Raw genomic sequence first — 7,989 nt, forward strand, 5'->3', positions numbered from 1 at the left:
AAAAAAAAAAAAAGAAAATCCTGTAAGATACAAAGCTGTAGTTCAGACAAGGGAAATGACAGGCTGGATTGGACATAAGGAAGAAGAATTTAAATTGGATATTGAAAAATCAGCAGATATTGAAAAAATGGGTATGATCTATGGCATAGTTATAGAAGAATATTTCTTCTCGAAATACAAGCAGATCATTTTTATTAAAACTCAAACCAAACACACTGCCATCAAGTCAATTCCAACTCATAGCAACCCTATGCTGTTGTAGTTGTTATGTGCCCTCGAGTCAGACTCAACTCATAGTGACCCCTCCTTGGGTTTCCAAGGCAGTATCACTACGGAAGTAGATTGCCCAACTTTCCTTCTGAGGAGTGGCTGGTGGGTGTGAACCTCCAGCTAGTAACCCTATATAGCACAGAGTAAAATTGCCCACTAGGGTCTCCAAAGCTGTAAATCTTTCCAGAAGCAGATTGCCTCATCTTTCTCCTGCAGCACAGCTGGTGAGTTTGAACTGCTGACCTTTTGGTTAGCAGCCAAATGTTTTAACTACTATGCCACCAGGGCTCGTTCATTTTGATTAGAGGGGAAGATTTATTATAGGTAGTGTTGGGAAATAAAACTAGAAATAAAAGGTTGAAACCAGATTGTGATGAATCTGGAACAGTAAGCAAAGGATTATGCCAGGTAACGATAAGCCCTTGAAGAATTTGAAAAATATAAAAGGATATTTAACATAAAATAATTTGGCGATGTCCAAGATGAATTGGAACTGGAGACATTGTTGACTAAGAAATCTGTAAAAACACTGCCAAATTGCCCAGATATGAGATAAAAAAAAAAGCACTCCAGTTTTATACCACTCCAGTTAATACTGTAGACATTAATTTAACAGGGCACAGTTCCTCTACAGTGAGAAAATATGGAATCACCATCAACAGTCCATCCGCACATTGAGAACCTGTATGAAGGTGGACTACCTGTTGTTCAGTAAGACATTATAAACAAAAACCAAATCAAACCCACTGCCATCAAGTCGATTCCAACTCATAGCAAACCCCATTGGGTTTCTGAGGTGGTAGATCTTTATGGAAGTATATTGCCCAGTCTTGGAGTAGCTGGTGGGTCATAATCACCTTGGGCTCCTTGTTAGGTTCAAATGTGCAAGTTTGGGAGCAGGAATTTAAGAGAACTGAAATACTTTTTATAATAGAGTGACATTATTTGGAGTTCCAGAAATTTAACAATCCCAGAAGGAAAGAGTGAGAAGCAAAGAATGAAAGGGGAAACCTGGGTAATGAGTAAGAAAAAGAGTCAATGAAGAACCTTTAATGGGGATGTCCCAAGAATGTACAACCCCCCCCCAAAAAAAAAAAAAAAAAAAAAAACCCACTGCCATTGAATCAATTCCAACTCATAGAGTCAGCAAATCTTTATGGAAATAGATTGCCCCATCTTCCTTCCAAGGAGTGGCTGGTGAGTTTGAACCACCAGCCTTCTGGTTAGCAGTCAAGTGCCTTAGGCACTATGCTACCAGAGCTCCTACATATCATATATATATAACATATATGTCATATATATATGATATATATGGCATATATATGATATATATATCATATATATCGTATATATGTTATATATTTCATATATGTCATATATATCATATGATCTATATATATATATATATATATATGGTTTCAAATTGTTCTCTGTAGCATATGCTGCTTTGAAGTGTCAAAAAAAAAGTAAAATCATTTCTCTTTCAGAGTTTGAACTTGATTTAGAAATAGGCATAGCAGTCAGACAGATGATTAAAATATCAACTATATCAATGATGGAAATTAAACTAGTAAATATGACTTGACTTTAAACAACAATTGAGAATTCCAATGCTTCCCCTCAAGTCCAGACCTTAGAAAGACACTACATCTGCCACCCCAAAAAAGTGGTATACAAAGCAGTAAACACATATCTGATTAAGTACACAAAAGGAATCACCACCTCACATGGGCTAGATACTGGAAGAAGGCAAGAAGGGGAAATCATGGTGCTTAGCACAAGGAAGCTGGTACAAAGCAGAATATACACTGTGGACAGGGAGTTCCAAAGAGAAGCAAGTATAAGTTTCACAGAATAAACTTCAACCTATTTATATCCCAGATTCTATATTAATAATGAGTAACTTATAATAACAGAAATCAAGTGTTGGCTTCAGAAAATTACAGAAGGGAGAATAACTCAGCACTGCAATTCAAAAAAGAGTTCTTTCCATTTTTCAAAATGAAAATCTGACAAATATTATTTCTTCCAAGACACCAGAACTGAAATAATAGACCACATGGCTATCTCAATAATACTAAGCCAATTTTTTTTTTTCATATAAGGAAAGAAACTGGCTATTATTCTCATAGCATGTGACTGACTTACAACTTAAAAGCCCCATGTTAGGAGAAAAATCAGAAGTTCTGACTTTCTGTAGAGAATTCTGTGTTGATCAATTAAATTCAAAAAAAGAGGAGAATCTTAGATGGAATATTAAAAAAATAATAAAAAGAAGAAGAAGAATGTAAAACTAACATCTTGTTTTCTGTACCTGACAGCCATCGTCTCTGTACAGAACCTGAAGAACTAGTGTTCTCAATAGGGGAAAGGACAAGTTCATTTCTTTTATGTCTCTGGAATAACAGTGTTCAATATTTCTTCTATGGCTCTTTAATATCAGTGTTCAAGAGTCATAAGAAACTAATTTGTCCTTTCCCATTAAATTTAACATTGAGAACAATAGTTCTTTATATTCCCCACAGGGAGGATGGATATGCCAAGTGCAGAACAGTGTTAGACTTTTTTCTTTTTTTTTTTTTCTTTCCTTGCCTGTCAATTTGTAATACTGTCACAGCCTGCATATTGCAAGGATGCTGGAAGCTATGCTGCTGGTATGCCAAATACCACTAGGGTCAATGGTGGACAGGTTTCAGTGGGGCTTGCAGCCTAAAACAGACTAGATAGAAGGACCTGGTGATCTACTTCTAAAAACTGGCAAGTAAAACCCTTATGAATAGCAGCAGAATACTGTCTGGACATAGCACTAAGAAATGATCTCAGGTTGGAAGGCACTCAAAATATGACTGGCATAGAGCTGCCTCCTCAAAGCAGAGCAAACTCTAATGATGTGGATGGAGTAAAGCTTTCAGGATCTTCATTTTCTGATGTAGCACAATGCAAAATGAAAATAAATGGATGCAAAAATCCATTTATTAATAATAAGAAAGAAGAATGCACAAAGCATGAATCTAGGAAAATTGGAAGTTGTCAAAAATTAAATAGGACACTTGAAAATAGTTATCCTAAGAATCTATTTTTTTGCAGCAGTATACTGACAGAGAACTTCCAGAGGTTCAAGCCGGATTCAGAAGAGGACGTGGAACAAGGGATATCATAGCTGTTGTCAGATTGATCTTGGCTCAAGGCAAAGAATACCAGAAAGATGTTTACTTGTGTTTTATTGACTATGCAAAGGCATTTGATTGTGTAAATCATGACAAATTATGGATAACATTGAGAAGAATGGGAATCCCCAAACACTTGATTGTACTCATGAGGAACCTGTACCTTGACCAGGAGGCTGTCGTTCGAACAGAACAAGGGGACACTACATGGTTTAAAATCAAGAAGGGAGTGCGTCAGGGTTGTATTCTTTCTCCACACTTATTCAATCTATATGCTGAGGAAATAATCCGAGAAGCTGGACTATATGAAGAAAAACGTGGTATCAGGATTGGAGGAAGAATCATTAACAACCTGAGATATGCAGACGATACAACTTTGCTTGCTGAAAGTGAGGATGACTTAAGGCACCTACTGAGGAAGGTTGAAGAATACAGTCTGCAGTATGGATTACATCTCAACATAAAGAAAACAAAAATCCTCACAACTGGACCAATGAGCAGCATCACAATAAATGGAGAGAAGATTGAGGTTGTCAAGGAATTCACGTTGCTTGGTTCTACAATCGATGCCAACAGAAGGAGCAGTCAGGACATTAGACGATGTGTAGCATTGGGAAAGTCAACTGCGAAGGAACTGTTTCAAGTGCTGAGGAGCAAGGATATCTCATTGAGGACTAAGGTGCGCCTGACACAAGCCATGATATTTCCAATCGCCTCGTATGCACGTGAGAGCTGGACAATGAATAAGGAAGACTGAAGAAGAGTTGATGCTTTTGAGTTGTGGTGCTGGTGAAGAATGCTGGAAGTACCATGGACTGCTAAAAGAACAGATCTGTCCTGGAGGAAGTGCAGCCAGAATGCTCCTTGGAAGCAAGAATGGCCAGACTTTGTCTCACCTATTTTGGTCATGTTGTCAGAAGGGACCATTCCCTGGAGAAGGATGTCATGCTTGGTAGGGTGGAGGGTCAGCAAAGGAGGGGGAGGCCTTCAACGAGATGGATTGATACGGTGGCTGCAATGATAAGCTCAAGTATAGCAGAGATTGTGGGGCTGGCGCGGGATTGGGCAGTGTTTCATTCTGCTGTGCATGGGGTCGCTATGAGTCAGAAACGACTCAACGGCACTTAACAACATCAACAAGCATTAGTGAGCGGAAATGGACTGGTACTGAACATTTTGACTCAGACAATCATATGGTCTACTATGCTTGGGATAACAAATTGAAGATGAAAAACATCCCATTCATTGTCAAAAAGAACATTTCAAGGTATATTTAGAAGTACAACGCTGTCAATGACAGGATAATATCCATATGCTTACAAAGAAGACCAGTTAATATGAAGTTATGTACCAACCATGTGTGCCAAAGATGAAGAAACTGAAGATTTTTACCAACTTCTGCAGTCTCAAATTGATCAAACATGCAATCAAGATGTATTGATAATTACTGGTGATTGAAATGTAAAAGTTGGAAACAAAGAAGAAGAATCACTGGTTGGAAAGTATGGCCTTGGTGATAGAAATCATACTGGATATCATATGATAAAATTTTTCAATACCAATGAATTATTCATTGGAAAGAAAATTTTTCAAAAACATAACCATTGTCTATACACATGGACCTCAGCAGATGGAATTGGGAATACACAGGAATCAAATCGACCATCTCTGTAGAAAGAGATGATGAAGAAGCTTAATAGTATCAGTCAGAACAAGGATATGGATTGATTGTGGTACAGATCATCAACTGCTCATATGCAAGTTAAAGTTGCAGATGAAGAAACTTAAAACAAATCCACAAGAGTCAAAAGACAACCTTGAGTATACACCACCTGAATTTGGAGAACACTGCAATAGATTTGAACACTAATGAATGAAGATCAGATGAGTTGTAGGATGACATCAAGGACATAATACATGAAGAAAGATGATACGTCATGAAGGAAAGAAAGAGAAGACCAAAATGAATGTCAAAAGAGACTCTGAAACTTGGTCTTGAACATAGAGTTGCTAAAGGGAACAGAAGAAATGATGAAATAAAAGAGTGAAACAGAAGATTTCAAAGGGGGTAAGTTGAGAAGACATTATAATGAAATGTGCAATGAATTGGAGTTAGAAAATCAAAGGGGAAGAACAAGTTCATCATTTCCAAAGCTGGAAGAACTGAAGAAAGTATCAAGCCTTGAGTTCCACATTTAAAGGATTCTATGGGCAAACTAGTGAATGGTGCAGGAAGCATGAAAAGAAGATGGAAGAGATACACAGAGTCACTGTACCAAAAAGAACTGGTCAGCATTCAACCATTTCAGGAGGTAGCATATGATCAAGAACTGATGGTATTGCAGGAAGAAGTCCAAGCTGTACTGAAAGCACTGGTGCAAAACAAAGCTCCAGGAATTGATGGAATACTCATTGAGATATTTTAACAAATGGATGTAATGCTGGAAGTGTTCACTCATCTATGCCAAGAAATTTAGAAAACAGGTACCTAGCAACCACCTGGAAGATATCTCTATTTGTGCCCTTTCAAAAGAAAGGTGATCCAATAGAATATGGAAATTATCAAACAATATTACTAATATCACACGTAAGTAAAATTTTGCCAAAGATAATTCAAAAATGGTTGTAATAGTATTGACCAGGACTGCCAGAAATGCAAGCCGAATTCAAAAAAGGCTGTGGAACAAGAGATTTCATTGCTGATGTCAGATGGATTGTGGCTGACAGCAGAATACCAGAAAGATATTTGCCTGTGTTTTATTGACAATGCAAAGGAATTTCAATGTGTGAATTATAACAAATTATGGATAACATTTTGAAGAATAGAAATTCCAGGATGTTTTCATTGTGTTCATGGGCAACTTATACATAAACCAACAAGAAGCCATTCAAACAGAATAAGGAGATGCTGCTTGGTTTAAAATCAGAAAGGGTGTGTATCAAAGTTGTATCCTTTCACCATAATACTCCATCTGCATGCTGAGCAAACAATCCAAGAAACTAGACAATATGAAGAACATGGCATCAGGATTGGAAGAAGACTCATTAACAATTTATGATAAACAGATGACACAACTTTGCTTGCTGACAGTGAAGAGGACTTGAAGCACTTACTAATGAAAATCAAAGACCATAGCATTCAGTATGGATTACACCTCAATATAAAGAAAAATCCTCACAACTGGACCAGTAAGTAATATCATGATAAATGGAGAAAATACTGAAGTCATCAAGGATTTCATATTACTTGGATCTATAATCAATGTCCATGGGAACAGCAGCCAAAAATAATCAAAGTGTTACCTTGGGAAAATCTATTGTAAAAGACCTCTTTAAAGTGTTAAAATAGCAAAGATGTCACCTTGAGGACTAAGGTGAACCTGACCCAAACCACAGTATTTTCATATCCTCATATGCATGCAAAATCTGGACAATGAATAAGGAAGATCAAAGAAGAATTAATGAATTTGAATTATGGTGCTGGCAAAGAATATTGAATATACCATGGACTGCCAGAAGGAAGAAAAGATCTGTCTTGGGAGAAGTACAGCCAGAATTATTCATAGAAGCAAGGATGGCAAGACTTTATCTCATGTACTTTGGACATGTTATCAGGAGATACCAGTCCCTGGAGAAGAACATAACACTTGATAAAGTAAAGGGTCAGGGATAAAAGAGGAAGCCCCTTAATGAGATGGATTGACACAATGGTTGCAACAATGGCTCAAACATTGCAATGATCATGAGGGTGATGCAGGACTGGACAAGAGAAAAATGAATATAATCTATTCTGAAACTAGTATATGATATTCCAAGATACAAGTAGGCTTTTAGCAAAAAAGCCTCAGCATTAACTGCTCCAAATATCTCCAATCTGTTGTAGAATTAAAGAGGAAACCAAAATGAAAAATTATGAAGAAATACATGTTAAATTGATCATTAAAACAACATAGAGTATCTAGACTAGAACACTATATATTAAAACCTTCAGGACAAGGCCAACATAGTACTGAATATATGCTTCAGCACATATTGCTAAACAACAATAAAAGTAATAAAAATAAATAGCTAAAAATCAGTTTGGAAAGCTAGAATGAAAATTATACAATAAGCCTAGGGGTAATAAAAGCAATCACTAATGATAAAAGAAGGAGCTCTGATAGCATAGTGCCTAAGGTACTTGACTGCTAACCAGAAGGCTGGCAGTCAAACCCACCAGCCACCCCTTGGAAGGAAGGTTGGGTAATCTGCTTCCGTAGTGATACCATCTCAGAAACCCAAGGAAGGGTTGCTATGAGTCAGGTCCGACTGGACGGCACATAATAACAATGATAAAAGAAGAAATTAATTAAATAATAAGCACCACAGACAACGATAACCTTGAGGAATAAAAATAATCTTAAAATGTATAATATCTAGGACAAGTAAAGGTATAGGGAGAAAACTTTTTCATACATTTTATAATCACCAAAACTGGAAATTTGAATACCTATAAATGTATACCAATGTTGTTGTTGTTGTTGTTATGTGCCGTCGAGTCAAACCCGACTCA

Source organism: Orycteropus afer, unplaced genomic scaffold, assembly GCF_000298275.1.
Source record: "Orycteropus afer afer isolate SDZICR_OR568_19922 unplaced genomic scaffold, OryAfe1.0 scaffold00152, whole genome shotgun sequence".
NCBI lineage: Eukaryota > Metazoa > Chordata > Mammalia > Tubulidentata > Orycteropodidae > Orycteropus > Orycteropus afer.